The sequence below is a fragment of the Pinus tabuliformis genome, chromosome 7 (genome assembly GCF_031772625.1).
Source record: "Pinus tabuliformis cultivar Carrire ecotype Pingquan chromosome 7, CPIR1, whole genome shotgun sequence".
In the NCBI taxonomy this organism is placed as follows: Eukaryota; Viridiplantae; Streptophyta; class Pinopsida; order Pinales; family Pinaceae; genus Pinus; species Pinus tabuliformis.
The window spans coordinates 280562770-280585101 of NC_142293.1; the positions used below are offsets into that span (position 1 = coordinate 280562770).

Consider the following 22332-nt stretch of genomic DNA (forward strand, 5'->3'; position numbering starts at 1 on the left):
ACAGGACTGGTCTGGGACCAGTGAGAGTGGTACATAAGATGATGCTGAGTTCGGGTTGGTTGAGACTGGTTTGGGACCAGTGGTACACTCTCCGAGCCTGTGATACTTGTCTGGAACCAGTGATAGGAGTTGTACATACTATGACGCTGACTTCGGGTCGGCTGAGACTGGTTTGGGACCAGTGGTACATTCTCCGAGACTAACTTCGTGTTAGTACAGGACTGGTCTGGGACCAGTGAGAGTGGTACATACGATGACGTTGATTTTGGGTCGGTTGAGACTGGTCTGGGACCAGTGGTACACTCTCTGAGCCTGTGATACTGGTATGGGACTAGTGGTACCCACTATGACGCTGACTTTGGGTCGGTTGAGACTGGTCTGGGACTAGTGGTACGCACTCTGAGATTGACTTCGGGTCAGTGGAGAATGGTATGAGACATTCTCGATCAATTCTTCTTATTCATAGTTCAGCAGAGTAGAGCAGAGCAGAGCCAACAGAACCAACAGTGCTGAGTAGAGCAGAGTAGAGCCAACAGATGTGAGCAGAGCTGAGCAAAGCTGGGCAAAGTAGTGTAGGGCACTGATGGCAGAGATAGTACAGTCGGACATATGGATCAGCGGATGGAGTTCTCCCTAGTTGAGAGGGAGTGTTAAATTGGCAACTAGGGCCAAACTCCATGTGGGTCAGCGTATTTATGGCAGCTGATATTTTTATTGGATCCCTCTCGTCGAGAGGTGTAGGATTGATCCAAAGATCATCCGATTTCGATAAGTATTTATGGAGATATGAATTTATTTCGATTATGTAATTATTATCAAGCCGACCAGCTCTTACGTAGGCTCAGGAAGCCCAAACGTCATGTCTATTCATCATCCTCGTTTTAGTATAAATTGGTGAGGACTTGAAGTCATTTCATACATGTATTCTTGAGGTGATCTCCTCTCCACGTCTTGGGTTTTTGGAGAAGGAGAGAACCAAAAGAATACGCTGGCCTAAAAGGAGCCCCAGCTGCAAGATGATGCCCTTATCCTACGCTGGTCATGAAGACATATCTATGCTGGTCATGGAGACAAGTCATACGCTGATATATATAGGTTATGGAGACAGTCATTACACAAGACAGTCAACGTATCTGCTTCATTGTCATATGGAAGAGCTGCAGTACAATCTTAACGCTGTTCCGCAGGCACTTATACGCTGTCATCTATATGCACAACAATGAAGAATATATGTATATATGCTGTCATGACTATATCTAACGCAGTCTATACGCAGTGAAGGAGGGAGACCTTACGCAGTTAATAAATGAAGGCATCTACGCAGTGTATACTCTGTCATGAAGACAATATACACACCTTTACAGAAACCCTACACGCTGTTCATGTTATATATATACTCGCTGTTCATATATACATACACTGTTCATGTTATATATATTTACACGCTGTTCATACATACGCTGTTTATAGATACTCATACGCAGTCATAACTGCAGTTAAGGTATGGAGCCGTTGTCAATTCCTGTAGCCGCAGTCTTGTATTGAACCAAGCCGCAGTCATAATTGTTGTAGCCGCAGATCATATATGAAGCTCCACATACCTGTGTATGATAATTCAGTAATTCTACATGATATGATAAACCCTAGGCATACTTGTAGCAGTCTTGATGTATGATCACAACTGCTCGGTTTCGGTTGGATAAAGAAGATCTCAGTGACATACAGCTGTGACGTGAAGTATTAAATATGCATTCACATTGACAAGGATCATAAGAAATGATGGTTACAATCTCAATATAATGAGAATGATGAGAATGATCAGTCTCAGATCATGATGGGCATGGGCAGAAAAATGATGATAAGAGCAGCTCCGTCATAGGGCAGCATGATCTCAATAAAGGTGCAACAATGGTGCAACTGTGATGAATGATGCAGCGGGCAGCATCATGATAAATGAGATCATGAGCATGGGCAGCATGATGCAGATCATAGACAGCATGATGTATGGGCAGTGTGATGTATGAGATCATGAGCAGCATGATGGTGCTACACAGTAAGGTGCAGCAAATGGACGAGATGCAGCACGATGATAGGTGAAGGAGTCACCTTGAGAATCAGTGGAAGCAGAATGTCTTCAACTGATCTCATCGTTATACGAAATGATCTATGCTAGATCTAGATAAGTCAAAGTGTTGACTTCTATTGTAAATGTACTCTCTCTTTCTTTCTCTGTTAAACTTTGAAGATAAAAGAAGATTTGATCAAAGGGTTTCCCCACACATTGTGGGGTTTGTCCCTGGCTCATGCCATATCTTGTGTCCTCTTGTCTTGGCTTGTCTTCTGCGTTTTATATTTATGTTCTATCTGCAGTTTATCTTAATGCTGGTGTGATTGCTAACTGTGAAAATTTAAATAAATTGCTCTAGCATAGAACATAACTAAAATTAACACTTCTCCTATGTTGAGGCATGTACATTCAAGATCAGACACATGGTGCTGCTGTAAATTCCTCGCTAGCTGAGAGGGAGTGTAGAAATTTGGGGCAGCTTTGGGATGAATTTCCCATGAGAAACCCAGCTACCCCAAAAGAAGCCCATCTTGCCCCAAGGAAGAATTCAATTTGGTTAAAGAAAAATATTATTATTATCGATGTGTTTGAAACTCTTCCCATTATCATGCGGCACAAAATTGAGCAAGCAATCATTAGGGAAAAATATATTACGAGCAAATTTGAATTTAAGTATGTTTTCTTCCAAATTCTTAAGTCAACTTGATCCACCAAGGCACCTATTCAGATCTCCATAGAAGACTATAAATATGAATTGGTTATATCTCATCAAGGCAGTGCGATCACATCTGAGGCTAGAAAGATCATTCTATCTAAGGTGTCTTGGACTATGGATTTGATATCCCTATGGAAACTCGTTCTATGGCAGCTTGTATTGGAATTCTGGGCAGCTCGTTGATATTCTCATGGCTCACATTTATCTCTATGGCTCGCATTTTCTGTGGTGGCTCGCATTCTCTATGGCACACATTTTCTCTGTGGCCCATGCTCTCTACGGCTTGCATTTTTCTCTGTGGTCTGCACTCTTTATGGCTCACATATATACCTTGCAATGTCTACGATCTATCTATGATTATTTGTGGCTCTCTAAATGGTTCTTATAATGCTTGGGATATTAGTGTTTGATACTTATTACAGTGATTATGGACAGTGACATAATGCAGTAACAATTGTTCTGTTGATAATGATGAATGGACTTGATACTTGGCAATGTTATTTATTCTCTTGTCAGTGTTATATGGCTATGATGATTGCAACCATAGCACTGATAATGACAAAGGATAAGATCTATGGTAGAGATTCCCATGACAGTGATTAGCTTATGCTTATTGACAAGTTACCTTTGGTTATGGCAGTTATATATGTTGGCAGTGAAACTTGTGTTTATGGAAAACCTCATGACAGTAGGGTCGTTATAATGATATATGGTAGAGTGACCTTGAGTACTCTTGATGACAGTGATAAAAGTAATCTTGATGACATTGATAATAGTATGTGTACAATACTTTTGATGACAATAGTAATTGTTCTAATGGCAATGATGACTAAGTTGTGTGGCAGTGCTTCTATGATAAAGATGTGTGGCTGTACTTGATAACAGTTGTAGTATTCTAGGGTAATTTCTACCCTAGAGTTTTCTGTAGCAATTAATTTTCCTCCTCCTATATAGTCACAAAGTCTAATCGCATGAATGATTTATTAAATCAATACTATGCCACTCAATAACTCAATAGCTCAATTCTTTACAAACAGCCCTGCCATAACTAACAAAATCTCATAATTTAATTCCAATAATTCTAAATTATACCAAATAATAATTCCATACAAAGTAGTTCATGCCATATAATATCATGGTCCCACATACTAATGTGACGCTACATCCAAATATCAACGGAACTCAATTGGGAATGTTAAATTTTTCTAACCCGATTTATGTTCGACGCACTAGCTTGAAGTGATGAAAACCACACGTAATTGCAGATCTGTCACTAAAAAAAATTCTTAAACCCTCTACTCGTCACCCCTGAAGCTTCAACCTGGCATGGTTTGAGCGCAACACTGCAACTGCTTACAGGGACACACACTTCACTTGCTCAGCTTCAGTTAGAACTTAGAATAATGCGATAACTTCAAATTTGATTAAATACTCCCACTTAACCACAATTTAATGGATCCTGTTCTGGAATCCACGATTTTCTCAGGTAACGTTAGGACCTGTCACGGGAATTCTCTTCGCACTGGAGTATTCTGACAATTTACCCATTTGCTTCAGACGTCTCGGGGTTCCTGCCTTAGTTACTCGTGCCACGTACTTGGAATTGGTTGGCACAGGAGAGCTTCGACTGTCACAGAAGTATAGAGAGACTTGCTATGGATGGAACTCACACATGCGTGGCCCTCCTTCAAGAATTTTCGCTAAATCAATTATGAAAGATTCACTGCCTTCCCAATAATCGTTCTATGAATGGTTGGATAAGTGTGCTGCCTTTCTAGGCTGAGATTCCTGTACAGGAACACAACACCAAGCTAACAGAATTCTGCTATCCCTCAACTGTAATTTCTGTGCCAGAACGATATCTTAAAACAGAGGCTTCAATGTTTTCCAGAGGGTATTCCTGTGCCGAGAATCAAAATCGTTTTTCACAGAAAATTCGCTGACCTTTATTGATGTCCCTGTGCCCAGAGCAAAATAAACAATAAAAACTTGCTTCCTCAATAGAATTCCTCTACCAAGACAAAGAGAAAAAAAATGGAAGAAATGTCAACTAAGGTGGAATCTTTCACCACCGAAATTGACAAGAAAAATGGGGTCTTAAAACCCTCAGAGCCCCAGGCCCAAGAAAAACAAAGACAAACTGATCTTGAATTGATGCTCCAAAATGAACTAAAGCCTTCTTTATTTATAGCTTTTAGCTTTTCTAGAGGGGTTTCATCTTCTTAAAAGATTGAGTGACCCTTACTCAAAACCCCAGGTTTGGGTTTTTCGCCAAGTTGCCCCAAAAATTGCCCAACAATGGGTATTTTGTGTTTTTTTCGCCTTTATGGAGGACTATAGCCCTACTGGGATGGATAGGCTAGTTCGTCCCTTAAGCGATTAATTACTTGGGAACATCACAGTCCCCCTTTCCCGACATTGCTTGTCCTCAAGTAATGACAATCCCTGCTGCTGCCCATTTTGTTCCCTATATTAACTTCTTCTTTCTATGCCTCAGCTAGAGAACTCCCAGGCCTTGCTCTCTTGTTCATCCTTCCCTTCTGCTTGCTGCTGACTCTTGTTATGTTGTCTTCTGAGTTCTGTCCTGCAACCTTCCCAAGAGAAAGTTCTCCTTGGCTATCAATAACTCGGCCTTCAGTTGTTGCTTTTACAGAATCAGGCAAAGGTTCAGATGACAGGCTGCCAATAGAGCCATCAATCACAGGTTTTTTCCAGGTCTGTTGTGAAGAACAATCTGCAACAAGCTTGCGCTTACTTAAGGGGCTCGACAACTTTCCAGGAGAAGCAGTATCTTTGGCAGGATGCAATGCTGTAACCACTTTTGCAGTGATCCTTGGGGTAGCCCATGTAGGGGAAGATAGAAGACCTGGAAACAATCTTAGGCCTTTGAATATGCATCTACCTGCAGCATGCATTCTCTTGACTCTTGAAGAACATTTCTGATTCTAAGAGTTGTAGATAAGGCTCCAAATTTGGCAATATAAGCAAGCGCACCACGCTAGGGCCCAAAGCTGCTAGGCCTTGAACAACACCATAGTGTTGGGTCATCACTTTCTTTGGATCAAGAAACGCACGAAAAAGAGTCTTTGTCACCCGTGACTGGAGATTGTGGTATACATGGCCATATCTTCTACATATAAATGCAACAAGTTCTGCAGTGAAATTTCTAAGTCCCCAGTGATCTTCAGATGGTTCTTTCCCTAAACGCTTGGAAACAAGACAAGTAATCACCGAGGGCATCAACTGATGTAAATAAGGTTCAATGTGTATGTTTGAGTTTTGTAAAAGACTCTGCACCACACGCCTCAACGCAAAAAGAAGAGAATAATCTTCCAGACTCTTGGTTACCTCATTTGAAATGAATAAAGTGAAGTAAGGAACTAAAGGATGAAGCCCTGTATCTGTTGACAGACTAACTAATGCTTCCTTGAATAGTCTAGAATCAGATCCCGTAATAATCAATTCACATATTTTCTCAAAGTACAGCTGAAGTTCTCTTGACAATACATGTTTGACAGGGAGTTTTACATCAACAAGAAGCCCATCATCCTTGCTTTGTTCAGTCTTTTTGTTCTCTGAGGGAACTCCAAGTGCTTCAGGAGTAGGGTTTTCAGGTATAGCAGGTTGAACTCCTTCAATAGCTAGCCAATGAGCAACAATTGCAGTGTCCAAAGGAGCTCTTGGTAATGGTGTTTCAGTAACATCTTTGAATTCCAAATCCTTATCATTAATGTAGAACAAATCTGTATGCCCCACTGCTCTCTTAAATCTCAAGGGATCTCCCGAAGCAAAGCCATAAACTGTCTCCACATTTTTAAGTCCAAGCGTATTCACGTCCTCAGTAGTAAATGTAGTTCGTTTTGAGCGTCGCATGCAGTGTTACTTGGGAGCGGGAATGAAAACGGGTGCGGGAGTGACATTTTCAGAAGCTCCCAGTTTGGGAGCTAATCCCAGAGCGTTTTTTAAATATAATATATATATTTTTTATATTTTGATACATATATGTCAACAAACACATGTAGAATGATGAATTAGATATAAAAAGCATAAAAAAACATAGATTGAACCATATAACAACAATCATCTAGAAGTTATAATCTTCATCAACCATGTCCACAAGTTAGTAACATAGTAACATACAACATATTGAGTCTCATGAGTCATCAATCTTAAAGTTTCAAGCTTTCAAAATTCAATATATAACATTTATCATCATTGATCACCAAAGTTGTACTTGTAAGCTAAGTGTAACCATTACAACAAATAATATCTAACATGAACTGAAATGTTATAAAATGAAATGGAATGAAACAACTTTCAACTTTCATGAAGCATCATATTCATAATTCATTACTAATGAGTTATACTTGCCAACTTCAAACTTAAATTGTCATATATTGTTTAAAAAAATATCATAATAAATATGAAAGAGTCAATAGTTATAAAAACTACTAGAAACTAGAAAAGACAAGTAAATCTATTATCTATTGCTTATGCTTGGGCCTCTTGCCACCACAAGAAATGTCTAATTTTTTAGTCTTGTTGGAAAATCAGGGTCTTTGTCATTAATATCACCCTCTAAGCATTAATATCCAGAGGTATCTTTGTCATTACCTCTGTATCTGTATAGGGATCTTTGTCATTAATATCCCCCTCTAAGCATTAACAGAAGATAGAAAAAGCATAGCATGTCAAGTCAAGATTTTGTTTGAGTGATGCATACATTTTTAGGAGGGTCATGATAGAGGAGTTCGAAAACCAATGTCACTAACATCAAGGTACATAGAGGGATTGGTGCTCTTGATTAAATACGAGTTCCATACGCTAATACATGACAAAATTCAATGGAAACATTGAAATCCCCCAATCTTGAAATCCAAAAAAACTGATAAGTCTGCTGGATTTTGAATGAAATCTAAAATTCTACTTTCTCTATATGAAATCTAATGAGGTTGGAACCACTCTCAAATATCTCAAGTCATTTCATGGTAATGTTAAAAATTTAAGTAAAATGATGAATATGAAGATTCCTTTTACTTTAAGAATTTAACATTACCATGAATCACATATCAATACTAGGGCCATAGGCTTGATCATTAAGCTGCCCCACTCAAAACTGATTTGTTTCTTTGAAAAAAAATTGCATTTGGAACATTACTGCAATTTTTTTTTGCAAAAAAGGCTAAACGCTCCCGAAAAAGCAGGCAGCTTTTTTTTTAGTCACAAAGTCTAATCGCATGAATGATTTTATTAAATATATACTATGCCACTCAATAACTCAATACCTCAATTCTTTGCAAACAACCATGCCATAACTTGACAAAATAAAATCTCATAATTTAATTCCAATAATTCCAAATTATACCAAATAATAATTGATACAAAGTAGTTCATGCCATATAATATCATGGTCCCATGTTCTAATGTGACACTATGTCCAAATATCAACCGAACTCAATTGGGAATGTTAAATTATTTTAACTGAATTTATGTTCGACACACTAGCTGGAAGTGATGAAAAACCACACATAATTATGGATTGTCACTAAAAAAAATCTGAAACCCTCTACTCGTCACTGTTGAAGCTTCGACCTGACATTGTTTGAGCACGACACTGCAACTGCTTACAAGGACACATACTTCACTTGCTCGACTTTAGCCAGAATAATGCGATAACTTCAAATTTTATTAAATACTCCCGCTTAACCATAGTTTAATGGATCTTGTTCCGGAATCTGCGATTTGCTCAAGTAACGTTATGCCCTGTCACGAAATTCTCTTTGCACTGGAGTATTCTGACAATTTACCCGTTCGTTTCAGACGTCTCAAGGTTCCTACCTTAGTTACTCATGTCGCATACTTGGAGTTGGTTGGCCACAGGAGAGATTCAACTTCACAAATGTATAGAGTGACTTGCTATGGATGGAACTCACACGGGCATGGTCCTCCTTCAAGAATTTTCGCTAAATCAATTACGAAATTTCGCTACCTTCCCAATAATTGTTCTATGAACGGTTGGATAAATCTGCTGCCTTTCGAAGTTGAGATTCTTTTACAGGAACACAACACCAAGCTAATAGAATTCTGCTATCCCTCAACTGTAATTTCTGTGACAAGACTATATCATAAAATAGAGGCTGCGGTGTCTTCCAAAGGGTATTCCTGTGCCGAGAACTAAAATCGTTTTTCACAAAAAATTCGATGACCTTTATTGATGTCCCTGTGCCCAAAACAGAACAAACAATAGAAATTTACTTCTTCAATAGAATTCCTCTACCAAGACAGAGAGAAAAAAATGGAAGAAATGTAAACTAGGGTGGAATCTTTCACCACCGAAATTGACAAGAGAAATGGGGTCTTAAAACTCTCAGAGCCTCAGGCTCAAGAAAAACAAAGACAAATTGATCCTCAATTGATGCTCCAAAATGAACTCAATCCTTCTTTATTTATAACTTTTCTAGAGGGGTTTCATCTTCTTAAAATATTGAGTGACCTTTACTCAAAACCCTTGATTTGGGTTTTTTTCGCCCAATTGCCCCAAAACTTGCTCAACAATGGATATTTTGGGTTTTTATCCCCTTTATGGAGGACTATAGCCTACGGGGATGGATAGGCTAGTTCGTCCCTTAAGCGATTAATTACTTGGGAACATTACAACAATGAGGTATATCATCAGTGATGTGTGGCAGTATGCTCTATGGCAGTATTGTGTGGCAGTACCTTTATGACAATGCAATGTATGGTGATGTATGACATTGACAATATGGCAGTGATACATGGCTTATGATAGTGTAATGTAAGGTAGCGTTACTTGTGCTCTTCTTGAAGACAAATATTTATGCTACTTAGAGAGATTTGAAGGCAGTCTGAAGGCCTCCTTGATTGTCTTGCAACTTCCATCTTGTATGATCTAAGATTGGCCCTAGGTGGCCTAATGTGATTGATGATTGAAGACTTATGTCTCATGATATTTGTACATTGTATCTCAGTTTAACATTTGATGAATATCTAAAAAGAAGAATTTGGTTTGGTTTTCCCCATTGTGGGGTTTTTCCCTAGTCTCTAACCTAAATGTTGGTGTCTCTATTTTGTATGCTTTTCTTCTATTGTATTGTTAAGTTGCATTGTTGATGTTATTGTTCTCTCTACATAGATGGTAATGATGATATGATGTTATGGGGTGAATGTAATGTGAATGCTGAAAAGTTTAAAATTGCAATTATCTACAACAAAGAACAATCTAGCCCAAAAATTGACACAAACATGCTAGAAATGGCACCCAATTTAGGTTTCTTATGTGATGTAGTTAGATTGCTTTTTGATGCTTTTGATTTTTTTGTTTTTGTTTTTTTTTAATTTACCGCTGTGGTTTATGGTCCTCAGAGATTGGTGACTTGCTATGTCCATGGAATATTTTTCCAAGCAGATCCACCTGAATGGATCACTTCCTGCCAGCTCAAACATGAAGCCTAACCTCAAGAGTTTTGAGGGAATTTGGACCCGTGACCTCTTAATAGAAGTGGAACTATGGCGACTCGACCAATTGTGCTAACCCTCGGGGCTGTTTTCATGCTTTGATTGTGCATGCTTAACACCAAATTAGCTTTCCTTATATGATGACATTCTTGCTCATTGGATTCATCATTGTCACTGGTGTTGGAATATTCAACAATATTGAGAGGGAGGGTGAATCAATATTAACAATTTTTAACTTCAAAAACTTGTAAATGCATCCACAGGTATAAGAAATGGACATAAATATATAGAACACAAAGATTTTTATGTGGAAACCACATAATGCTTTTCTTAATATATATATATATATATATATATATATATATATATATATATATATATATAAAGAGTACATTCAAATTTATTAGCTCCAACTCCTTGATTTATCAGCACCAAAGCTTGTACAAGAGTCAATGTTAGTCAAAGAAAGTTTGCCCTCATGGCAGTTGCTACTTTGTCCTTCACACAAGCACACGACCTTCTTAAGAACAAAACTTCCCTCAACAAATGATCCTTCAACTTGCCCTCCTTATCAACAAAAGTCGGCCTCAACAAGCCCCAAACTAGGAATGAAATCTACGAAAAGTGTGCCAAAAATCCTTCCAAAATAAGCCAACAATCCTTAAAAAATGTGCCAAAAATCGTTCCCTACAAAGTCTCTTCAAGTCAGCTCCTCTTCACTTCTGGGTCATGAGGTATGAACCTGATGTTGAAAAGTGTAACTAGGTTCGGTCTTCATAATGACGTGTTAATATGATTTTATGTAATTGATGTAAAGAAGAAATATATATATATTTTTTTGTAATACTTGAATCACGGTATTTATGATCAAGGAATTTTATTTTAGTTAAGGTTCCCATGGTGAGCCTTTAGGTTTTTTCATCAAGTCATAAAAGTCTATTGAGTCAATGTCATATATGGAAGACCCTTTTTGGGCATGTCACAAATATATGTGAGTCATTGAAAGAGTCAAAGAGACCCTCCAAGACCAAGCTCAAGCATCTCCATCAAGTCGGCCTTAAATGAAATAATGAAGCTACTCCAAATGACATGGCGGCCTAGGAAACTAGCAAGTCGACTTATTTCTCATGGGCAAACCACTATAAATAAGCAACTCGGCCTCCATTTGGAACTCAAAATTTTCGAAAAAGGTTTGAAGTAAGAAAGGTATGAAAGTGCAAAGAACTTAGAAGAGAAGCCTCATCACCAAGCAAAGGAGACAGGAAGTTAACCGAGTTATTTTCTGATCTGTTTTAGGGCTAAACTCCTCCACACATGCGAGATTTCAGGGCTGTCTATTGCAAAAAGGGCCGAGGTATTTTAGTTATTGTGAGAAGGAAGTTTTGGGAAAAGATCAAGTGAATCCTTAAGCCGATTTGAGGAAGGATAGTCTCCATCTCAAGCGAAGAAGGTTGAAGGTCAAAATCTCTTAAGTACTGAATCTAGGGCTTCTAAAGAAGGACCGAAAAGTGCAGATCTAAGTCAAGGACCGAAATCTGAAGGTTAGCTGAAGTAGTGTTAGAAGGAAGAAGTTTGACTACCATTGACTCAAGGAAGAGGAAGTTGAAGAAGGAAGCCTTGTGCCTTGGTCTTAGAGAGGTCATTAGGTCAAGGGTCTTGGTCTTGGTATTCATCAATTGGAATCTCTATAAGAAGAAGAATTCATTTGGGTTTTCCTCTCAAGTGGGAGAGGTTTTGGCCCTAGCTGATCGCCTACATTCTGTGTTCCTTGTCTCTTTATTGTTTATGCATTGGTAGCTATTTGATGAAGAAGAACACTATAATAATCTAAGGAAAGTGAACATCCTAAACTAAAGAAGTAAAAAGCATTTGCAAGTAGTTATCAAAAGAAGAGAAATTACCTAATTGTTATGCCCTAGATTTCTCATCATGGTATCAGAGCTAAGGTGACAAAAGTCAAGGAGGGGCATCTTATCAAGGGACACTGAAGGTTTAAATCTCGAGAAAGACATCAAGGAGAATTTAAGGAAATCATGTTGAAGTCAAGATCTACAAAGAAGTATCAATACCCTACATCGAAGAAGAAGTCTACACCAACAAAAGTCATGGGATCCTCTAGTCATCATCAAAAGACCACCATGACCCTCATCAAGTTGAAGAGATCTACAATTCAAGGTAACTTGAAGTCTATTCATTCAACGGAAACAAGATCAAAGGATGTTGTCATCATCTTCAAAAGGTTCCAAGGCAATCTCCCTCTCGTTGAAGCAAAGATTTCATCTCAAAAGAAAAATCCTTATCCTTGAAGAAGATCATCCAAGAAGCATCAACACATCATCAAGGAGTCATCATCAAGGACATCATCATCAAAGATCTAAAGTGGTCTCTCTCTTTGTGAAGGATCACTCTTGAAGAAAACTATCGACATGTTTCTTCTCTTTTTATCTACATCATCATCAAATTCAAGGAAGCAACAAGTGGAAGAAGCATTTTAACAAGTAAGTATATTTATGTCCACATCTGAATTTGTCAAAATGTATTTTGCAAGGAGAGCAACAATTTGGTTTGGGCTTCAAACTATCTTGCATGGAATAAAAGGACATCTAAATCTCATTGAAAATGAGGTCATGGATCATGTCAAAGGATCTATCACCAAACCAATGAAAGAAGATACTCAAGCACTTGCAAAGTTTATGAAGGGGGAAGTAAGGGCTCAAAGGATTCTCATAGAATCCATCAAGGATCCCCTCATTCCATATATATCAAAACTCGAAACTTCAAAAGAAATATATGACAAATTGGTAGAGTTGTATTCCGTAAGCATTGCAGGAGAAGTTATGTCATTAAGGCAAGAACTCTACAAGCTGAAGATGTCAAAAGAAGAAGGAATAGCCTCATACTTTATGAGGATATCTGAAATTGGGGATCAACTTCAAGATTTGGGAGAAGTCATGTTTGATAGAGAAATGACTACAATAGTACTAAATGCACTACTGGAGGAGTGGGGTAACTTTACTTCTAGTATTTATGGGAAGAAAGAAGCTACTCCATCCAGGATCTATGGTCACTATGCAAGATTGAAGAATTTAGGCTAAAGGCAAAATCTGATGTGGGATTAGGTGAGCAAAATCAAGCATATGCTACAATGACAAAAAGTAAGGTAAAATTTGGAAAGTTTGGTCCTCAGAAAAAGAACATGGCTAAGATTCAATGCTATGGATGTCAAGAATATGGGCATTACAGGAACGATTGTCCTAGGATCAAGAAGGACAATAACAAAAGAGGAAGAGAAGAAGCCCATGCCATCGAAGAAGTAGAGGAAGTTGAAGAGAAGAAGTCTAAGAAAGACGAAGTAAAAGATCTCTATTATGATTGAGATAGTCTTCCTCACCTAGTTCTTTTCAAGTTTCTTTTACTATTGCAAAGTATAACTATCATGATAGGGATCATTAGAAGAGCATGATAGGATGCATCATGGCGTCATAGAAGCAAGAGCTCGTGACATCATCATAGGGAAGCATGAATGATAACTGAATTAAGTCTATGGAAAGATATAGCTCTTGGTAACCTCATTAGAAGCATAAGTAGTACTTATGGGAAAAGAGAAAAAGAAAAAGTCATTTGGTACAAAGCTCATCATACATGAGTTAAGAGGAAACCTCTGCTTGATGAGGATACTTAAGATCCTCTATTGGAATCTACATCGGCAAGTTCACCAATCAAAAGGGAGAAAGTGTTTCATCAAGAATTCCTACTTGGAGGAATTCATGAAAGTATAAGCAGGTCAAGGGATTGAAGTTCTTTCAATCTAGGAAGCTGCTAAAGGAAGATGACCTAAAAGAAGAATGAGGTATGAACGCGTGATAAACTAGAGTCATGTCATATGGTTGTAGCTAACATGGATAAATGCTCTATTTCGAGATCATCATCAAGGGAAAAGGATCGCCTCCATTGAGAAGATGCAGAAAGGCATGGGTCATGTTACCCACCACCTTGTGGGTGATATCCCTAGGAGAAACTTTTCCCATGATGAGCCTCAGCCGACAGCCAATGACCCCTTGATGTCTCCTACTAGCTCATTGTTCCTTTTCTCTGCCACCTAGCCATGTGGTTCCTCACCCACCTGTATTGATCGTAGATTTGAAGGTGGGCCTCCCAAATCTAAAGGTATGTCGTGTCATTTCATAATTGAGTATTGAGTTTACTTAACATGGATACCTCTGGGTATGGATTGATGGGGGAATTTGGCAGGAAGAGTGGGCTTAGTTTGTACTCTTGTCTCCTTGATCTCTTTTGGTTGTTACCCTTGGATCTTAGTCCCGTGGGATCTCCTTTATTGGCCACTGGTTTCTACGGTGGTACTACTTGGGAAACCTCGACTTTGGGTGTGTGGTCCCGCTCCTTTACCCACGTATACTACCTTTCCGCTCACTATACCCTCATTTATCATTTCTCCCACCTGGGCCCACATTCCAATTCTGGGTCCACAAAGGACTAGCCTCCCTATCCCATTGTCCCCACCTTGGGTCAGGCCTAGAATGATGCCTTGGAGGTTGAAGCAATTAAAAAAATAAGAAAAAGCATAATTAGCCACATTTAATAGGAAATTGTACAACAAAATGTAAAAGATGGCTGAGACAAAAATAATTAGCACATGGGCAAAAGCCGACACATGAGCTCTACCCCATCCATGGCCATCACCCTAGTTCCATAGGCCCTAGATGGGCCTCATCTATCATTCAGGAACCCATGATTCTCCCAACCCTTGGAGGGAAATGAACCGCCCTACCTCAAAAGGGGTAATCACTGCTATATTATACACATCATGCTCTTGTTCTTTGAGCCCCAAGCAATTAATTAAAGAAATTTCATAAAAGGCAAAAGGCATATAAATAAGGGTGGGAAAATCAAGTTTGAGGCACCTCATGTACCACGACTGCTCCCTCCTATACATTATATACCCGGTTGTGGGCTTCCCCTTATCTAGCTACCCATATGCCCCATTATGTGGCCCAGGGCTGCCCCTATCTTCCCTATTCCATCTCACCTATTTGTAACTTGCCACTCTCATTAGAAGGGTGTACCTTGGACATACTATCCGCTCTAAGGGTTGAAACCACCTAATAAGGTACTTGGCTAACCCCCTTTGGAGTTTGGAGACACTAGCGCATGCCAAAGCCCACTACGGAAGGGCATGCTATTATGAAGTTCCCACTTTGTTATCCATGGTTTGTAAGCTCCCTTACTCGATCATTCTAAGCATTGATTGTACTGGAAGCCTAGGGGATGCATTGGATCTTATGCAGGATTGTAGGTGGTTTCCACTTGGGTTTGACTTCCCTATATGGGATCCTGATCCCCAGAGGTCCACATTGGCACATGTAGGGTGTGCATAGAGAGCCATGGACCTCCACAATAGCAGAGAACACTCCACAGATCTTCTTGGATGTTCAGAGACTACCAACGATCCACTTTTGGGACGATGGTGACATGAATGGTACATTATGTCGAGTTGGCCCCCACATGAGCTCCACACTCTTGGAAGGTGTCCTGACACTTGTACGATGTCATGGCAGTATTCATTCTACCACTTGGACCATTGCAGAGGATCTATAGACTTCTCCGATTCATATGGAGACCCATGGGGTCATTGATGTGTCCTCAGACCCATTGAGAGCACCATAGGTTTACTACTTTGAGAACAAGGGGCCACCCCCTTGTCCATAATATTTCGAGGAATTTATTCCTCAATATGGCACTTTAGGATGTTATTGAGCCGTTGGAGGGTCCTATGATATGCATACATCATTATTTGGCCCCTTGTGAGGCTTGTTTTTTATATTACTAGCTAGTATGGTGGGCTTGTCACGAATAGGGGTTATTATTTGCACATTATTTTATCATTAGGGGCCCATAGGGTAATTCGAACTCCTTAGAAGGCTATATATTGATGTTAGATACATTCATTTGTATCATCATTTGACTTGGGATCTCTCCAATCATAGAGAATTTTTGCACTTTTTCCTTGGTGGATAGTTTTGGAGATGGATGAATTTTGATGTATGGATTTGGGCTATTTCTCGTCCTGGAGATTTATTGAGCAAACAAAATGTTGGTTGGATATACTCTATAATGTTGTAAGTAAATTTTGATGCTATTATTCTTGTTGTTGCATACTGCTAAGATTAGCTAGTTGTTGCATTGTCAAAATGTGGAATTGAGCATGTTTTAGCTTATTTAATGTATGGGCCAATGTTATATGAATGAAATGTCCTAGATATTTATTTTTATCTCGAGAAGCTTGCATCATTTGCTTTGAAGTATAAATGCTTGAAGGTCACTTTTCTTTTCTTTCTCTCAACATTGGATGAAGTTGACTTTCTGGGCCTCCTTAATCAAGCAACCAAGGTAGAGGGAGTTGCTACTAAGGCGGATTTCTAGCCAAGGAATCCAGATTAGTGTTGCAGGTGCACAGAAGATCAGAGAGGTGCAACTTGATGCTTGGCAGGAGGATTTCCAGAAGGGAAATCGAGACTCAGAGGGAGTCCAAAAGAGAACTTCCAAGCGGGAAGTAGAGAGACTCAATAGGGATTGAAGAAAGAACTTCCGGAGGGAAGTAGAGAGACTCGAAGGAGTCTACAGAAGAGCAGAGAGATGGCCATGAACGGGCTAAGGGATCAGGACAGGTTGGATGGGGCGTCCAACTTTGTGGTCTGGAAGGCCAGGATCCTGTCCATTCTAGATAGACATCGCATCAAGGCCTTCACCTTGAGAACAATGGCGATCCCAGTTGACTCGATTGATAATGGGAAGTACAAGGACGCAATGGCCAAAGCGAAATGTATCATCTTTGATGGAGTCAAGGATCATGTGCTCCAACATATTGCCGAGAAGGAGACGGCAAAGGAAATGTGGGACACCTTGAAAAAATTGTACAAGCATACCTCCGTGCAGAGGAAGATGTTACTTGAGAATCAACTGCGGTCATACTAGATGCAGAAGGGGGAAACAGATAGATCACTTCCTCGGTCGATTGAAGGAGATCCGAGACCAACTAACTTCCATAGGGGCCACGCTGGATGAGGAGATGTTGGTGAGGACCGCACTTAACGTAGTCTCCGAGGACTGGGAGACATTTGTATAGAGCATAGTGGGCAGGGTGGATCTTCCAGATTGGGAAGAATTGTGGGTGGCTCTTCGCCAAGTGGAGATCAGGAAGTTGAGCAAGACGGGAAGTAGCAGCAAAGGAGTCCGGATCAAGAAGAGGAAGAGGATGCAACTCTAGCATTTGCGGGAAAGCAGGAGAAGAGGAAGAAAAAGGACCTCTCCAAGGTCGAGTGCTTCAATTGTGGGGCACTGGGTCATTATGCGAACCAGTGTCTGAGGAAGAAGAACAACGGAGAGGTGTCTGGCTCTAAGGCAAGCCTAGTGAAGGCGGAAAAGGAGGTCGAGGAGGATGACAATTGTGCCATGAGTGCTCATGTACCTCTAGAGAAGAGGTAGGCAGACATCGAGTTGTAGTCAGGAAGATTATAGGCGATGAGGGGCAGGATCCTTGAGGTACCCAATCTCTTGGATTATACCTTGCTACGGGAGCCTCGAAGAGAGAGTAGCAGGACTGGCGGATGTCGGTAGAGACAAATGTGGATGAAGTGGCAGAGAGTGCTACAGTGCAGGAGTCCCCAGGCAGCACGAGGCTAGCAGGCTGCAACAATGCGAGAGGCACGAAGAGTGTTGCAACAGTGCAGGATGGCACAAAGAGGTGTGCAACGGTGCGAGATGTAGGGAGTTGTTGCAACAACACAGAGGTCAGTAGAGGGAGCACTTGTTAGCGGCAGAGAGAGCTTCAACATCGAGAGCGTTTCTAGCTTGACAGGGATGTCAGTAGTTGGGTGGATCAGTTACTTCTTAGTAATTGAGTTGCAGTGCAGTAGCAGTATGCAATAGCACGATGCAATATGATGAGAGGGGGTTGCAGTGTAGTAGCAGTATGCAATAGCACGATGCAACATGATGAGAGGGGGTTGCATTGCAGATGCAGTGTTGGGAGAAAGGACCAGCAACAACATAGATGCAGAGGGAGTTGCCATATGCATGTAGCAGTGGCAATGGAAGGGCCATGGGTAGCAGTGCAGAGGATGTTGGGCGGGGACACCTAGCATCAACACAGGTACCAGTGCCATATAATCAGAGTAATTCTCAATGAGGAGTATTACTAGAGCACAATCCATGCTAAGAGGGAGTGTTGATTTGGGGTAGCATCATATGTGCTCTAGCCATGAAAATTGGTGGAGAGGCTAAAGCACATGAGATCTCCAAGACCCAGAAATGGTTTGGACAGATTGTACTAGGTTCGAGAGATATTAAAATAAATAATATTTTTAATGGAGTTCCTAAGTCTAAACTTAGGAAAAATAAAATATTAATGGATATTAATATAAAACTGGGTTAGAAGGTTCGAAAAGTCATGGATCAACCCAAATCTAATCTTAGCCATTGATTAGAGATTTAATCTCGGATGTTGAAGGACCAACAAGAAAAGTATAAGAAGAGGCTTGAGGGTCAGTTGGAGAATACACCAGAGTGATTAGTCATTCTATTTGCTAGAGCGGGGTTGCTAAGCAAAGTCGAATAAGTGATCAACAACGAGGGGCAGTGAGTACTGGACAGAGAGGCAGAGATAGTGCCGAGAGACCAGCGCAAAGGTAGAGATAGTACTGAGAGACCAACGTAGAGGTAGAGAGTGAGAAACAGCAGCTAGAGCAGGCCACGCAGAGCCCAACAGAGACAACGCGAAGGCCAGAGGGCTTGCGTCATCCATGCAGAAGGTAGTGGGAGTGACGTAGAGGGTTCCATAGGCTGCGCAGTGCCTCAGAGGGTTGACGCAAAGGGTTCTCAGGCTGATGTAGAGCAGCAGGAGGTTGACACAGTGCTTCAGAGTTGTCGGAGAGGGTTTCGTGGGATAGGTTTTCTGAATACCTATTTTCGAATAGAGGTATTAATGCTGGTTTTTTTTTCTGTCAGGTGAGCCATTTTGGCACCCAATTGTACTCAAGGAAATACTGCATAATAATAAATCCTCAGAATAGGTGCACTGGTTTTCCCGCATTGGGTTTTTCCGCGGACGTTTGTCCAAAAATAACGGTGTCACTTGTGTGTTTGTTCTGTTTCAGCTGTTGATCTGTAGATGTTGAAACTGTATTGTGTTTATTTCATTATTTATATGTTTTAAATAACTTGTTCGAATTTAACAAGTAGAAGAAATAAACCAGAAGAATACAAATTAAATTTCTAATGGATAGACTTAGAAATTCCAACATACTGAACCAATCTTGACCTTGATTAGGGCATTTGACACATATACACCTTGCTTGGGGGAAGTTTATGAAAACATTGATAGTATGTTGGAGAGGATAAGGGAAATTATCAGGGCAAGTGAAAATGACCCTTTTGAAACATTCTATTATGAAGTGAAGGACATAGTTACAAAAAGGTGGAACAAAATGACCACACCATTACACCTTTTGGCCTATGCATTGCACCCTAAAAGTTATAATTCCAAAAATTTGTCTTTACCTAGTAGAACGACGCCAAACAGGGATTTTAAAGTGGTACAAGGATACAAGACAACTTTGAGGAAAATTTATAGAGATATGGGAGTTGCAATGGAAGTACACCAAGAATTTGGAGGATTTGTACAATCTACTGGTAGCTTTTCAGATCCAGTAGCTATGGATGATCGAGGGCATCTTGATCCTATTACTTGGTGGGATTTCCATGATGGGGATAACATTCATCTCTCCACTCTAGCCATAAGGTTGTTATCACACATTGCTAGTTCCTTATCAGCTGAGAGGAATTGGAGTACATATGGCTTCATCCATTCAGTGAAGAGAAACAGGCTAGGAGCGACAAAGGCGGAGAATCTTGTGTATGTTCATAACTTCATTCCAACCTCCATCTTCTATCACATGTTGAACCAGAGTATAAAAAAGATCCGAGTAGGATGTGGGATGTGGAGCCTGAGATCTTTGACTTGAACCTGACATTGAATGCCATGAGTCACCTCAACCTACTTGAGGATATTGTTCCACCACCAGTCCAACCTACTGATGCAAGTTCCTACATTCCAGTACCCCCATCATCTATTCATGATGTAGAGTTGCAATATGCTGAAGATAATGTAGATCCATTTGAGGATATGTAAATGTATTTACTATTATCATTGATGAGATTATGATCCTTTTTGTTACTTTGTATGAGGGAGGATACATCATTTCAGTGTTTCAGTCTTCATATTTATAATATATCTAATGGTTTCAGTTCTAAAAGTGTTTGATGGTTTCAAGGAGTATTTGTTTTTTGAACTCTAAAGTGTTTTTAAAATTTAATATATATATATATATATATATATTTTTTTTTTTTTATTTTTTATTTTTTTTTGTACTTGATGTATCCTTGCCATATTCGGATCCTAGATTTTCAAAAAACTAGTGGATCCGGATCCGTATCCGTATCTGAATCCTGGTAATTAAATAAAGTTTATTAGAACCTGAAATGTTTATAAATCAACATTACTTCCTTTAATTGGAAATCAACTATTTTTTGCTTGATTTAAGTTAATCATTAAGTAATAAGTTTATTAGAATCTTAAATGTTTTTCTATTAACATTTCTCAAGTATCTTTATAGTCCCTAGGGTGAGTAGGATTTAGATATTCTTACTTTTGTATGTCTTCTTGACAATTTGGGTATCTTCTCTTTTTCAAGTTTATTTTCCCCATATTGGAATATTAGAGGAAAAGTCTACAAGTTTGTCTCATCGTGATTTTTTCATATCTTGTTTAGGTTGTGATTGACAGTTAAACCAAATGTTAGTATTCGTGAGGACAATAGAAGATTTAAAAAATACTAGTGGTGAAATGGATAAAAGGCAGTATTCCATGGGGAACATCCCCAAGGGTGGGGTGCACGTATCCCATGGTTCACACATACCTGGGATGGGGTGACGCCTGGGGAAACATTTCTCCATGTCCCCCATTTGGGGAGATGCAGACGGACGTAGTGGAAAACGTTTCCCCAATGTGGGGGACGTGGGGAGACATAGTGGATGCATTTCCCCAAAATGGGTGCTTGTGGGCATCTTGCCTCAGAAAGGACTAGGCGTCCCCCTTAATTTTGCTTGAAAAAATGATTTATGAGTGGGTAAGCTTAATATTCAACCCCGGGGCCTTACTAATGCTATGTAATTAATGGTATGTTAAAGTGACATTCTCCTTTATCTTTCATTTTCATCCTTTTACTTAAACTTTTAACATTACCATGAAATGAATTAGGGTGTTTGAGAGTGGTTTCAACCTCATTGGTTTTATCATATGGAGAAAGTAGAATTTTAGATCTCACTCAAAATCCAATAGACTTAATAATTTTTCAGGATTTCAAGATTGAGGAGATTGCAATATTTCCATTGGATTTTGTCATGTACGAGGGTATTGAACATAGTTTTAAAAACCAGCCTAGGTAACCGGTCTAATCGGCCAGTTAGTAGGCCCACCGGTTGGAACCGGTGAAAAAATCGGGTTTAATAGGCTGCATGGCGAAAAATTTGACCTAACTGGTCCTAAACTGGTCCTAACCGAAACTAACCGGTCCTAAGCCAGCCGGTTACCTGCCATGCCCACCGAGGACCCACAGTGTGGCTTTTCCAAGGTAGTTTAGGGGTTTTAGAGGGAAATTAAGGGTGCTTTCCCTCCAAAAACACTCTCTCCAAGCCTTTAAGGAACAAAATCAGTTAAATGATCTTGTTTTCGTGCAATACAACCTTCAACTGAGGAGGAACCAAATGATGAACAAAGCACCTGATCTAGATCCCATTGTGTTGGACGAAATTAATCCAACATTAGAATGGGTGGAGGAGACTAAAGATCCTGTGTTTGAGGCTGATTTTGATATCGACATGGCTTTAGCGGGGGATGAAGCAGATTTTGTGGCGGCATCAGAACCAGGATCAGTAGCGGCATCAAGGAAAGGGAAAGAACCAATGGAAGGCACTAGTCGTGCAGGTCGACAAACTC

At 39.8% G+C, this 22332-nt stretch overlaps 1 protein-coding gene and 1 pseudogene across 1 annotated transcript in view; one reads left to right on the forward strand and one right to left on the reverse strand.

The window, feature by feature from the left end:
* The window catches only part of LOC149246963 (uncharacterized), a 200736-nt gene that overhangs the window by 175897 nt on the left and 2507 nt on the right, over positions 1–22332 (forward strand). The window lies entirely within an intron of this gene.
* On the reverse strand, positions 5270–6656 carry LOC149246964 (transcription initiation factor TFIID subunit 6 pseudogene; annotated as a pseudogene).